Genomic DNA, 15268 nt, shown 5'->3' with positions numbered 1-15268 from the left:
GGTTACTGAAGTCAAGAACCCAATTAATCAGTGACACGAAATGCAGCGTTACTGAGGACCGGCCAAACGAGAAAGTTAGGAAAATGCTCCCGGAACACACGTCCTCACTCCTGCTCTGAGCTGTAACTAATATTGAATTAGCAAAATTTATGTGCCGAATGAATGCTTTATTCTTATTATTTTTTCCAACTCGATCTGCCTGCCTAGACTCCAAGCTTTATGAGCAATGAAGATCAGCTGCATGACATAAGAAATTTTCAGGTGGACGAACAGAGGACTTACACCCTCGTGAACCGTCTTTCTTGACTCAAGCGCTGAGAAAGTTAGAATCAGGCCACCCCCTCCTCTATTTTGTGCGGGGGATTTTCCACTCCTAGTCAAATGGTGGTGCTAGTTCTTTATTTTTGAGTTGCTGCATTTCCTAATTTCATGGTCATAACAGCCTCCTGTCTACTGCCTCAGAACGGTTTTCACCAAAACTGAAAATAAAGGCTCCATGCTCAGAAGCTCCTTAACGGGCTCGAAAGGTGACTGTTCCTCTCCCTTGCCCATTCTATAGCCTAAGAAGACAGGCTTTCAGTGACATTCTTCTCTCCAAGTAGGTACTCCTCTTTCTTCTTCTCAATATGTATATTTTTTCTTCTTGTTATAACGTTGCTACGATTTACAAGCCTGTGGTAACTTTAGAGCTTCCCTCTCCTGTTAAAAGATGTTCAATTTTTTTTTCTCTTAATACTCCAAGGATATATTGCAACGTTGCTGGCAAGTATTCCTACGACGTTAAAATGCTAAACTTGGTACAGTGAAAAATTCACTTTTGGAATAATATTCAGCTGAGTCAGAGGGCAACCCGACTACCCTTTTCTTAGTACAGCACTGACAGGCTGTCTGCCTGCCCCAGATAACGCATATTTATTTGATCCAGCTACGAGCTAGGAGGTTCTGGATTATCGAAATGTGGTGGAATTTCAGAAGTTATTAATTGGACTGATCACGGGCTAGCATGAACACGCTACCTGTTTTCTTAATCTTTGGCGCCGTAACTTATGTGAGTTTGAACGAAGCAATCTGAATAAGCCATTATTTGTTTCCCCAAGGCAGTCAAGTTTGCTGAAAAGCGACGCCATCTAGCAATGCACGAGTCAGCCATCCTTCTTTAAAGCATCCTGGGATTTCAGCCACGTTCTTTCGGGTCCGGCTGCCTCAGTTTGCCCTTCTGAGAAAACAACGCCTGGTCCCTTCTTAGGGCAGGATGGTGTGACACGTATGCCTCCGCTCCACAAGCAGAGTGCTCCTCAAATCGTGATGTGGCCGTCACAAAAGACAGGGCATGATACTTTCACTTTGGTTAGAGGAATGCCCCACGTTTCAGGAAATGCGCGTTAAGTTCTAAGTTTTGTGTTTTGTCAAGACGGTGACCGGTTTTTGCTTTTGCAGACATGCCTGTAGAAGCCAACGTGATTTTTTTTTTTTTTAATTTTAATGTACGAATTGGGCTTTATCAGGACTTGGGATCATGGCACTGATTCCTGCTCAAAGGTGCCAGATTGCTCTTGGCTTTCTGGGCCAGATCTGGTAGGCTTGCAGAGCAACCTCATGCACCAGGTTCCTGGGAAACTCATCCAGTTTCCAATGCGATGTAGATCACACATATATAATGCATACGGTTTATCTTAAGGTTGAGAGTGAACTTATAATATGGCAGAGATGTTTTTGAATTTTATCTTCTCATGCACAGAGAGACAAAAGAAACGAAATTAGATGGGAACTTCTGAGATCTGGCTTCAGAGCCCATTTCTACCCTGTGCAATTCCTTCTTATTTCTCCAAAGCAAATGTTTGCTCCAACTTTGTTAATATCTTATGAAGACCGCCCGTTAGGCTTTAACACACATACCTGTAATATTCCAGAGATTTAATGGACTATTATAGAGGGTGTTAGATTTCAAGGAAATTAGGAATAAAAATAATGAAACGACAGAGACAACAGGTAGGAAAAAGGCAAAATTTTGAATATGAACATAAGGGTCATATTTCCCAGCAGGATATTATTTTTAGACCCTTGGAGATTTTTTTTTTTTTTGATGGCACTGACAGTCAAGGAAAGGGATAAACCTCACATGTCTCAAACTTGCTGCAAGAATGAAGTAAAAAACTATCTTTCATTTCAGGGAACCCTATCTTTCATCCCATTTAGGATTTGTAGCTAGCTCCCCTCTGCCTTCCCCCCAGTACCTACCCTAAATTTCTGGACAATATAAATATTTGCACTGCATGTGTGCTAAGCATTTTTACATGATTTTCTGTGGCCTCTCTGAGTATTTGTCCATATTCATTTAGTCCAGTCGGTCAGAAAAACTGCCGGGGCTGAGGGCCTGATGGTTAGGCTTCAGTTTGCCAGAAATAGAGAAGAGCTCTGGTTCATGGTTGGGCATTGTCTACAAAGATTAATAAGCAAGAATGAGAGTGACCCAGCTCTGAGTAGACTGTCCGCATTATTTATAAAATATTCATGGCATGTATTTCACCTGTAGTGGTTGAGAAATGGTCCTGCCCAACCGTCTCTGTCCTTAATCCCCCTGGGAAGCTCCCTGCCCAGGGTGTCATAATGGGCTCTTTTGAGAGGCAGGTACTTAACAGGTGAGCTTGCCTCCTGGACAGCATCTCGGTGGACTTTCTCTGGATCACTCCCACTGGACCCCAACAAAACCTTGCACATCAGTGAGTTTATGTTTTTTTCCTTTACTATTCTTTTCTTTCTTTCTTTCTTTTTCTTTTTTCTTTTTTCTTCTTAGGGCCGCTCTTGCAGCATATGGAGGTTCCCAGGCTAGTGGTCAAATCCGAGCTACAGCTGCTGCCTGCACCACAGCCACAGTAACGCAGGATCTGAGCCTCGTCTGTGACCTACACCACAGTTCACGGCAATGCTGGATCCTTAACCCGCTGAGTGAGGCAAGGGATCAAACCCGAAACCTCATGGTTCCTAGTTGGGTTCATTTCTGCTGTGCCACAACGGGAACTCCTGTTTCTTTCTAAGGAGTGTAATTTTTTTTTTTCTTTTTCACACGCTGAAAGCATCGGATGAAGAGGTTAGCATTATTGTCCATGCACCCTTAGAAATAGCTTGCTGGGAAGCTTCTGCTGCTTCTCAGATCTCTCCTTGCAGTAACTCTCTGGGAAGGTTCAGATATTCAGTAGTTCCATTCAAATCCACAGGAGACAGCTGAGTCCAAGCCATAGCTCTTATTACCTTCTGGTTGGGCCATTTAACTTTTGCCCTCAAATTCCTCCTGTGTGAAGTAGGGATAGTAAGAGTGGCCACTGGATATAATTTTGTGGAACAAATGAGCTTGAACCCCGCAGTAAACCACTTGGGAGCTTCATGTGTTAGACGCTCTCTGATGAAGTTGTTTTTATTCCAAGCCTAGTACAGTGCCTGAGAAGAAGTGTTGGTGGAATAAATGACCAGACCTCATGGTCAGCATCATAGCCACTAGGATTTTACATCCATCAGACCGTAACAGGGAACGTGACCTGAAAAAAAATTAATATTTGGGATCATGGGCTTTAGTTACAGAGAAGCTTATCTTCAAGTCTTAGAACTGTCATTTATAAAGCTAACATTGGACACACTACCTGACTTTGCAAAACTTCATTTGAAAAAAAAGCATGCTATTGTTTACCACTTGGAGCTGCTGGAAGGATTAAATGCGGTCATGCCTATAGAAAGTATTGCACAAAATAAGCACTCCCTAAACATGAGTTGCTAATATAATTTCTGTTTCCACCACCTCATGGGCATTAAATATTTGTTATGGGGCCGGTGAGGGAGAGACCATCCCAGGTTTTTGGCATCATGTTGAATGAGAAGTCAGGGTAAACTCTGCGCATGTATAGACTCAGGCTTTGCCCAACCACCAAGCAACATGCTTCTTTTGACAGCAAAATGAATGTGGAGCATTTATACCAAGTTTCCTTTTTTTTCTTGTTTTGTGTGTGTATGTGTGTCTGTGTGTGTGTATCTTTTTTAGGGCTGCACCCGAGGCATATGGAGGTTCCCGGCTAGGGGTCTAATCAGAACTGTAGCTGCCGGCCTACACCAGATCTGGCCTATTCCAGATCCACAGGATCTGAGCCGTGTCGGAGACCTTATACCACAGCTCACGGCAGCGCCGGATCCTTAACCCACTGAGCAAGGCCAGGGATCGAACCCGCAACCTCATGGTTCCTAATCGGGTTCATTTAACCACAAGTGCCACGATGGGAACTCCTCCTTTTTTTTCTTTCATGACCACATCTGTGGCCTATGGAAGTTCCCAGGCTAGAGGTTAAATTGGAGCTGCGGCTGCCACAGACAGACATGGCAACACTGGATCTGAGTAGCATCTGGGACCTACCCCACAGCTTGCAGCAACACCGTGTCCTTAACCCACTGAGCGAGGCCAGGGATTGAACCTGATCTTCACAGAGACAATGTCAGGTCCTTAACCCACGTTATGCTCATTACAGAAGCAGCAGCGTTGCAGCAGTGGTAAGCTCAGTATCTTCGTCTGTAAAAGGCGGATAATAATATCCGACGTACGTAAGTTTTAGGGCTATTCAGGAGGATTAAATTTAATAATGTAAGTAAAAGAGCTGTGCCAAAAGTTCAGTTTTATGAAATACAAGTTTGTGGGGGTTTTTGGTCCACTCCCGAGGCATGCAGAAGTTCCCAGGGCAGAAATCAAACTCCTGCCACATCAGTGACAAGAGCTACAGCAGTGACCATGCCGGATCCTTAACCCACTGTGCCACCAGGGAACTCCTATGAAATACAAGTTTCCATATGGCATGTATCAGTAATCACTTAGCTGTGTGTCAAATCTTATCATCACAGGAATGAGAGTGGCCCTGGCGTAGTGCTATGAACTGGGTACAAGAGAGTCGGGCTGATTTATGTTCTGAAGGCCTGAGAGTGTATGCAGTGGTGGAGGTGTGGGTGGCACATGGCCAAGCTCATAAAGAAGGCAGGCAGAACGGGTGGGGCTCGGCGGGCTGGGGCCAGATAGGCCCAGAGCCAACCTGTTCCCTCCCTGCGTAATCCTCTCCCTGGGGCGTCCTGCAGCCTCGGATGCTCTCTGACTTTGAGAAGATGAGTGGCGCAGAGCTGCGGTAGCAGTTCTGTTGTTTAAACAAACAAACAAACAAAAAAACACCGCACAGATGGGTTCAGCTGCGCACCTGGAGCTTCATTTTCCTACCCGGCCTTCTGGAGCCTCATCTGGCTTTACTCTTCTATTTATAGCCGCCACCAACCCTCAACCTCTCTGAGGTTTCCTGCGAAGAGTGAATACAAACGGGGCAGTCTTCCAGCCCCTTTCTTGGCACCTTGAAGACAACACCCAGGCCCTTGCGGGAGCTGGCTGTCATGAGGGGGAGGGGACAGGCCCCAACAGGACAACAGTCCTAGGGAAATGCAAAAGCTTAGGACTTGCTGAGTCTAAGTGGTCAGGGTTCTGTTCTGGGTCCCTGCCCTCTGCAGGGATGGTAGATCTGAACTGGGGTTTGAGCAGTTCTCTTTTTCCCTCTGATGCCATCAGGCTGGGCTCTTATCAAATGGCCACAGCTAAGCTCTCTCTCTCTTTTTAATCTTCTTTTTTCTTTCTTTTTTTTTTTTTTTGTCTTTTGTCATTTTAGGCCCGCACCAATGGCATATGGAGGTTCCCAGGCTAGGGGTCGAATTGGAGCTGTTGCTACCAGCCTATGCCAGAGCCACAGCAATGCCAGATCTGAGCTGCGTCTGCGACCTACACCACAGCTCACAGCAATGCGGGATCCTTAACCCACTGAGCGAGGCCAGGGACAGAACTCGCAACCTCATGGTTCCTAGTCGGATTCGTTTCCACTGCACCACGACGGGAACTCCTATCTTATTTTGTCTTTAAAAAATGTTTTAAAATTATAGTTGATTTACAATGTTGTGTCAGTTTCTGCTGTACAGCAAAATGACCCGGTCATGCATATACATACATTCTTTTTCTCCCATTATCCTCCATCATGTTCCATCACAAGAGTTCCCTGTGCTATCCAGCAGAATCTCATTGCTTATCCATTCCAAATGCGGTAGTTTGCATCTCCTAACCCCAAACTCCCAGGCCATCTGACTCACTCCCTCTCCCTCTTGGTGACCACAAGTCTGTTCTTCATGTCACAAGTTTTGTTTTGTTTTTTTCTGTCGATAGGTTCATTTGTGCCGTATATTAGATTCCAAAGAGAAGTGCTGTCACGTGGTATTTGCCTTTCTCTTTCTGACTTACCTCACTTAGTGTGAGTCTCTAGTTCCATCCATGTTGCTGCAAATGACATTATTATTATTATTTTTTTCTGTTGTGTGTGTGTCCATCTTCTTAATCCATTCATTGGTCATGGACATTTAGGCTCTTTCCTGTCTTGGCTATTGTGACAGCTAAGCTCTTTAAACACACCTTTCCCCTAGGTTGGTTCAGAAGCTGAAAAGGCCTTTTGCAAATGGATAATCTGCATTTCTGAGACCACCCCCCCTCCCCTCTCTGCTGTTCATAGAAATGGTCTCGGTGGGGAATTTGCCTTCAGAATTTAGAACATGATGGAAGATTGTATGAAAAAAGAACATATACACTTATGACTGGGTCACCATGCTGTACAGCAGAAAGCGACACAGCATGGTAAATCGACTATACTCTAATAATAATAGTAAAAAAGACACCAAGAAATCCACCAGAAATTGAGTTTGTCTCACAGAAAACATCTGTCTTTTGCACTCTCCTTTTTATTTATGACAGCCAGTCGTTTGTCAAGATTCATTTCCTTAGAATCTTGTAAAGTAACAGACATCCCATATAATAATCCATTTTAATATATTTCACTTTAAAATGATGTGACAAATACAGAAAGAAATTCCTTTCTTTTTTTCGATATGGGATTTTGGAAATCCTACTTGCGTCGAGTTTTACTAAAGAATATTTAGAGACTAGGATTTCTCAGAATCCAATGTAGTTCAACTTGACACACACTGTTAAGGTTTTTTCCGGATTTTAAGGAGTGAGTAATATTTACAAAGGCTCTGCTGTGGTTTATTAAGGTCTGTCTAGAGTCTCTGAACCGAACCAGACGGAAAGTGTCTTAAGTGCAAGGATAGTGTTTGGGCTTTGCTCTGGTGTGATGGGAGGTGCTGGGATGTACTGGGTGTTTGGGGCTTGATTGTGTTAAAAAGAGCCTGACCCCTTCCTTGATCCTGAGACCTTCACTATCAGTTACAGCTGGTAAGGCACAAGTTAGGACATAGGATTGTTACAAAATAATGATACTATGATATAGTATCATACTATGATACAGTGTCACATAACATAATACAGTGAAGAAGAAAGGGATGAGGGCTTTGAGAGAGGTCAGCGCTGTGGTGTGGAAACACAAAGAGGAGAAAATATTGTAACATAGGATTGTTACAAAATAATGATACTATGATATAGTATCACACTATGATACAGTGTCACATAACATAATACAGTGAAGAAGAAAGGGATGAGGGCTTTGAGAGAGGTCAGCGCTGTGGTGTGGAAACACAAAGAGGAGAAAATATTTCGGGGGGAGGGGGAGTGGGGGATTGGGGGGTCTGCAGGGGGAGGGGATGGTTAGGGATTTTCTTGTACATTTGCCCATGACCTTATAGGATGGGTAGTGTTTACACAGCAAGATTTAAGGCAAGGGAGGGGTATAAGCAAAGGCATGGCAGGAACACGAGTGAGAAGGGGGCAGGGGGTGGTGTGAGATAATTTAGGAATGGAGAGGTCAAGGTCATATTATTGGACTGATGGTGTAGGCATTAAAGATCAGAGTAGGGTTGGAATGAACTGAAAACTTACCCTTAGAAAAATACTGTGTTGATGGACGTTTTCGGATGAAGAGTGGGCACATGAATATGGAGGTGATTGGAATAGTTTAACAGAGGTGTAAAACAATTTTAAAAACCTTTTAAGACTTGCTTTTTGAAAGCATGATTGTTTATGATTATAAAGAATATTTTTTTGGAGTTTCCATCGTGGTGCAGTGGAAATGAATCTGACTAGGAACCATGAACTTATGAGTTCGATCCCTGGCCTTGCTCAGTGGGTTAAGGATCTGGTGTTGCCGTGAGCTGTGGTGTAGGTTGCAGACGCGGCTTGGATTTGGTGTTACTGTGACTCTGGCTGTGGCCGGTGGCAGCAGTTCTGATTAGACACCTAGCCTGAGAACCTCCATATGCCTTGGGTGCAGCCCTAAAAAAGACCAAAAAAAAAAAAAAAGGGAATTTTTGGGGGCTTCCAAAAATGACAAGTGGAGAAACAAGTAGGTTGGGAGTTAAAACCTATTATTCTGCCACTGATGCACTGAGTTTGTGACCTTAGTAAAGTGCTTGCAGGCTTAGTGCTCTCTTTTCCCAACTGTAAAATAGGCAGAATGAATACCAAATACCCATTAAATATTCTACTAGTGATACAGTGAACATTAACTGATAGAACTTTGAAAAGCTATGTATCATGTTACCTATATATGTGTAAAATGCTATTAACTTGGAATATTTTTCCAGTAGAATTATTTTATTTGTACAAAATATAGATTTAGAAGAGAATATATTGTTATTAGATTGCATTAAGGTTGTTATAATTTGTTTATAGATATTAAATAGGGGCTTTATATTGGATACTAAACAAGTCTTTTAAAAAATGTTACTGTGGGAATAATACAACATGAGAGCTAGTCTCTTAAATTAAAAACCAATTTTTAAATTGAAGTATTGTTGATTTACAATGTTGTGTTAATTTTTCTCTTAACAAATTTTGTGTATAAAACTTCATTGCTGACTATAGATACAGTGTTTGTATAGTAGATCTCTAGAAGTTACTTAACTCTCATTTCCTCCTTCCTCCAGCCCTTGGTAACCACCATGCCAGTCTTTGGTGTTATTGACTATTTTATTTTTATTTTTTAAATTTTCTTTTTTTTTTTTTTTTTTGCTTTTTAGGGCTGCACCTGGAGCATATGGAGGTTCCCAGGCTAGAGGTTGAATCCAAGCTGCAGCTGCTGGCCTACACCATAGCACTGCAGGATCTGAGCCACATCTGGGAACTACGCCACAGCTCGTGCCAATGCTGGATCCTTACCCCACTGAGCAGGACCAAGGATCAAACCTGCATCCTCATGGATACTGGTTGGATTCACTTTTTCGGAACCACAAAGTGAACTCCTGAATTTGAATATTTTAGATGCCTGATATAAGTGGAATCATTCAGTACTTGTGTTTCTGTAACTGGTTTATTTCACTTAGCATAATGTTCTCCAGGTCCAACTATCTTGTCACATATTGCAGAATTTACTCTTCTTTTAAATTTTCTTGCCTTTTTTTTTAGGGCCACACCCATGGCATATGGAGGTTCTCAGGCTAGGGGTTGAATCAGAGCTGCAGCTGCCAGCCACAGCCACAGCCACGCCAGATCTGAGCCGCATCTGTGACCTACACCACTGCTCATGGCAACGCCAGATCCTTAACCCACTGAGTGAGGCCAGGGATTGAACCTGTGTCCTCGTGGATGCTAGTCAGATTCGTTTCTGCTGAACCACAATGGGAACTCCAGAATTTACTCTTTTTTAAGGCTGAATAGTATTCCAGTGTATGTATATACAACATTTTCTCTATTCACTTATCTCTTGATGGACATTTCATATCAAACAAACTAATTTGAATAGTGCTGCAGTGAACTTGGGTGCGAATATCTCTTTCAGATCCTGATTTCCTTCTTTTGGATGTGTACCCAGAAGTGGGATTGCTGAATCATTTGGTAGTTCTGTTTTTAATTTTTTAAGGCCCTCCATTCTGTTTTCCATAGTGGCTTCATCATTCTACATCCCTACCCTGCATGCAAGGGTTCCAGGTTCTCCGTCTTCTCACCAGTACTTGTTGCCTTTTGTGTCTTTGATAATAGCCATCCTGACAGGTGTGAGTCCTATCTCATTGTAGTTTTGATTTGAATTTCTCTGACGATTAGTGATGATGAACATTTTTTTTTCATGTGTCCTTTGGCCGTTTGTATGTCTTCTTTAGAGAAATGTCTATTCAAGTCCTTAACCCTTTAAAAAATTGGGTTACTTGTCTTTCTGTTATTGAGCTGTCTGTGTTCCTTCCATTATTTTGTAGATTAATCCTTTATCAGATATGTAGTTTGCAAATATTTTCTTCCATTTTGTTGGTTGTCTTTTCACTCTGTGATTATTTCCTGTTCAGATGCTTTTTAGTTCGATGTAGTTCCACTTGTTTGTATCATTGTTGTTTTTTTTTTAACCTGTGCTTTTGGTGTCATATCCATGAAATCACTGGCAAGACCAATGTCATGAAGCTTTGCTCCCTATGTTTTCTTGTAGAAGTTTTACAGTTTCAGGTATTATATATAAGTCTTTATTCCACTTTGAGTTGATTTTTGTGTACTTTATAGGATAGCATCCAATATCATTCTTTTCCATGTGGATATCTAGTTTTCTTAACACTATTTGTTGGAAAGATGACCCTTTTCTCATTGTTGGTTCTTGGAACCCTTGTTGAGGATCAGCCAAATATATTTATGTAGATTTATCTAGGGCTCTCTAGTCTATTCTATTGGTCCATATGTCTGTCTTTATGCTAGTACCATACTGTTCTGATGACTATAGCTTCATAGTGTTTTTGCCTCCAGCTTTATTTGAACAAATCTGATTTTGTGGCCCCATTTCCTTCCTAAATTGAATGGAGAAATTGGACTAGGGGAGCTTTGTGGTCCCTGTGGCCAGACCATTTTATGATTCTATAGTTCTTGCTTTCAGCAGCCTCCACTTGGAACACTGAATTGAGATACACATATAAGCACAATCAAACCCATGGGCATCTATGCCAGAAATAAAAGACATGCCATCATTCCATTGATTTAAGACTCTAGACAGAAACAGCAGACTCTGATTTCTTTTGCAGCTGCCTGAAGTGCTTTATGCTTATGGGATGGGGGCACTGAATTCAGTGATTTGAGGATAAAGGAAAGGGGTCAGATTGTGCTTTTTCTTTTCCTCTTTTTTTCTCTTCTAAGGGAAAATAAAAGGCAAGGATCCCAGTTGAAAAAAAAAAAAAAAAGAACATGGAGTTCCCATCGTGGTGCAGTTTAACAAATCTGACTAGGAACCATGAGGTTGCAGGTTCGATCCCTGGCCTTGCTCAGTGGGTTAAGGATCTGGTGTTGCCATGAGCTGTGGTGTAGGTTGCAGAGGCTGCTCGGATCCCGAGTTGCTGTGGCTCTGGCATGGGCCTGTGGCTATGGCTCCGATTAGACCCCTAGCCTGGGAACTCCATATGCCATGGGAGCAGCCCTAGAAAAGACAGAAAAAAAAAAAAAAAAGAAAAAAAAAGAATAGGCCAAGACTTAGTGGGGGCTGGGGTTTGGCTGGGGGGAAAGGCTTAGCGCTCTAAATAATTTAATTTCAGTTGCAGTAAATCTCAAGTGATTATTACCACACTCCTGAAAATGATCCGTGGTGGACAATGCCCGGGCATATTGTATTTTAAGCAGAAAAGTACAGGGACAGGGTGACATCATAATATTCAGCATGAAGAACACTGCTCACGTTGATTTGTTGGTCTATTCCTCCAGATTATTTAGGCTTCACAAATCAAGCAAAGAGGTACTTCACATTGAGTTTGTGAAGGAAAGGATTCATCGAAGACTGTTGATTTCTAGGAAAGGAAAAACAGAACATGACTGTCTCCTTCCTCCTATGGCATTCGTGTTGCATAAGCAATATTTATATAGTTGAGTATTAACCACTCAGAAAAGTTCAGAAATTATTCATGTTCAGACTATGCAGGGCCCTTGCTTCACTTTCTTCTCACCATCTGGAGTCTATCCATTTGACTCCTCCCTTAGCCCTTGGAATGGAAACGAAATTTAAGTGGGCCAATTTTCTACTTGTTAGCAGCCATGGTAGTGTGTGTTCGGTAGGGAAAGGGATTTCTACTGTTAGATTGAAGGAAGTTTCCGGATTGTTGAAAGCTTCAATTTGTTGATGGGATTTCTAGAATCCCCTACCACTGATATTTGAGAATTGAGTACACTTGACAAGTTTGTAAGTTTACGAAAGTGTAGAGAACAAGGGCTGTACTTAAATTTCTTATCCAGCTCTTTAGTTCTAAATTTATTGCCAATTTTGTTTATCAAACTTATTCTCAGAGGAGTGGTATTTGCTGTGGCCACAAGGAAACATCTGTGAGCTTAAACCTTAGAGGCAGATAGCCAGTTAGAACATTTGGCATTTAAGGCTTAGCTTGCAGAAGAGAAAAATTAATCAAGGCAACCCTTAAACATATCAAGAAGGCAACTGAAAAAAAAAATGTCTTATCACTGACGAACTGAAGTATTGAGTTCATGTTAATTAAGAAATGTCAGAATTTATAATGAATGAATGAGGAGTGTCATAGTATGGCAAGTTTGGAAGTCGATGTCAATCTCTACTGCCAGGATTTATAGTAGATTATATAATGGAATCCTGAGCTCTAAGAGATCAAAGGAAAATCCTGGCTCTTTCTTCATCCATTCTCTTAGGTCAAGCCTACCCAGAAAGAAGCCAAGTGGAGAGTTGAGCAATTATCTGAAGTGGGCAGTAGAGACAGCCAAAACTAGATAATACATAACCAGAAAGTCACTGTGGAGGGAAAATGTGGACTGAAAATAGAAGGGATGGGGGTAAAATGTCAAACAGTTTGGTCAGTGTCCATAGTCCAGATTCACTGGATAACAGCCAATTCCTGGCTTCATGTAATTATTTAAAATGTGTCTAAAAGACTGGAGTTAAAAAAAGAGACAAGTTCATTGCCAAGGTTGTTGTGTATTTGTGTAACATTTCTCTGTATCTGTGTTATTACCTGCGACATGTTTAATTCTGAGTATTTCCAAGGATTGCATTTCACTATTTTAGATTAGTACATCAAGATAATTGAGGAAATCCGTATAATCTACAGTCTTACATGGAGAAAAATTTATAGATTAGTTGAATGTTATATTTAATGAACATTTTCCCCCCATAGCAAGTGCTTATGAATTTTCCATTGAAAACACTGATTCTCTCTTACCTTCATCATTTCTTCTGAGGCAATTTCTGTATCCCCTTGATTTGACTAGGGCACAGCAAGGAAGTGAATAAGACCATTGGAATAGGATTTGCACTACCTTTGGTTAAAAAAGAAATTAAAAAATGAAACTGCCACAGTCTCATATCAATGTGTTTTTTTTCCCCCTTCTATTTGATATAGAAACCATAAACTGCTTACTCTGAGCAGATGTTTCCTAGACCTAAAATATAGTTATCAGTCCTTGGCCCCTATAAATCTGTCATTGCATACCTGCTAATCCTGAAGACTTCTTAATTCAACGTTAAACTTTCCATTTGTTATTTTTTTATTGAGAAAAAGTTCATAAATTAGGTTCTTCCCTGCTGCTTGGAATTAAGAAAAAAAGCACAGCCAGACTATTATTCCCCATAGAAAAACAAAGTTTAGAAGTTAAACAAGTATTTTTTTTCACTCTGTCATGTCTTGTACATTTGAAGCCATTATATATAGCATCTTAAAAACAAAAAAATAACCCAGGGCCTTTTTATCAGTAGCTCAGGCTGATGTTTGAAATTCACAGTGAAAATTGCCCATGGAATAATCTTGAATTACTCCAAGGGAGTTGCTAGGAATATCTTAAAGTAAAAATTCATGAAGAATGTTGCATGCAAGTAAAGACTAAGAAAGTTGTTTTGTAAGTATAGGTGTGTATTAAGTGGCATTGCAAAATCCTTTACTTGCTCTGTGTGGTGACTGCTTTTCCCATCATCTAGCAACATCTGAATCTCTGTGGTAAACCCCTACCTCACAGCCACACCAGGTACAATGCTGCCGCTGAATACAAGTTTGGAGATACTGTGGGCCAGGACTTTTTGCTCGAATGGCAAATCGACCTACAGAGATGGAAGTTATCCTATGGACCTGAGTTGCTACAGTGGATGGTGACCTATACATTCACGTGTAAATACTCGCAAATGGCATCAACAGTAAATAGCTTATGCCTTACTTAACCTTCTAAAAGTATATGATTAGGGAATTCAGCTTGAACAGACAAATGAAACATTGATTTACCAGTGCCTATTGATAAGTGAGACTGCTTTTATCTTCAACCACCTTGTTTCATTTAAGTGAAGACTCAAACCAGCTTTAGTTAAGGAAATCTTTAGAAACCACCCAAATGACCCTTTTCCTCCCTGTTAAAAACAAAATAAAGAAGCAAACTAGAAAGACTTAAGTATGAAAACTTCTGCTTGTTGTCTAGGATTGTAGTACCAAATGTTAGCACAGCTCTTGTTAAGAAGGGATGTAGATATTCATCTGGATTTGGAACCACCACCGAGATTTGTTTTGTATGAATACATTAGGTTCCTTTTTTTTTTTTTTTTTTTTTTTTTTTTCCTCTCTTCTGACTTCTTACATGAATACCTAAGACCTAATTTGGCCATTTAGTTTGGGGAAGGATTTTTCATTTAATTTTTTTATCAAATGTGTATTGCCAGGGGCTGAACAATGTACCAAGTGACTGATGAACACTTCATGTGTTTCTTGAGTCGAGGTCAAGGATGCAGCCTATGAGATACTCCCACTTAAACATCTGCCTGGTCAAGGTTTCTTTACATGTTATCACAGATGTGAACAAATTTATCCACAAAGCTCAATAGTCCATTTTACGTATAGAAAACCCAAACTTCTTTTAAAAAGCCTCTTTTATTGCATTCTTTTTCATCTCAGAGCTTTACCATAGCTGCTAGCAAGTAAAAACATTTCCTGATTTGAATTTCACAACCTCCTTCATCTTTTGCCAGGTTGTATGGTGCTAATAAGAAGCAAAATGTATGTATGTATGTTTTAAAATTTTTTATTGAAGTATAGTTGATTTACCATGTTGTGTTAATTTTGGGTATACAGTGAAATGATTATATATCATTTGCCATATAGATATTCTTTTTCAGATTCTTTTCCCTTATAGGTTATTACAAAATATTGAGTATATTTCCCTCTGCTATACAGTAGGTCCTTGTTGGTTAACTGTCTTATATATGGTAGTATATGTATGTTAATCCCAAAGTCCTAATATATCTCCCCTTTTCCTGTTTGGTAACCATAAGTTTGTTTTCTATGTCTGTGGTCTCATGTGTGTGTTCAGTTTAAC

The 15268-nt window shown here is 40.8% G+C and overlaps 1 protein-coding gene across 4 annotated transcripts in view; it reads left to right on the top strand.

Annotated features, from left to right (window-relative positions):
• The first annotated feature begins 475 nt into the window (after positions 1-475).
• Positions 476-15268, top strand: part of ESR1 (estrogen receptor 1) — a 384969-nt gene continuing 370176 nt past the window's right edge. For all 4 annotated transcript variants that reach the window (XM_085010425.1, XM_085010346.1, XM_021083050.2 and 1 more), the window contains exon 1: positions 476-598. The gene's annotated coding sequence lies outside the window, so the exon portion shown is untranslated. The remainder of the gene's footprint in view (positions 599-15268) is intronic.

Source organism: Sus scrofa, chromosome 1 (assembly GCF_054392235.1).
Source record: "Sus scrofa isolate SSC_HxYL_T2T_F1_AM1 chromosome 1, Sscrofa_HxYL_maternal_Yorkshire_Landrace_v2.0, whole genome shotgun sequence".
NCBI lineage: Eukaryota > Metazoa > Chordata > Mammalia > Artiodactyla > Suidae > Sus > Sus scrofa.
The sequence above is the reverse complement of the archived record's forward strand: the minus strand, read 5'-3'. Positions and strand labels throughout refer to the sequence as shown.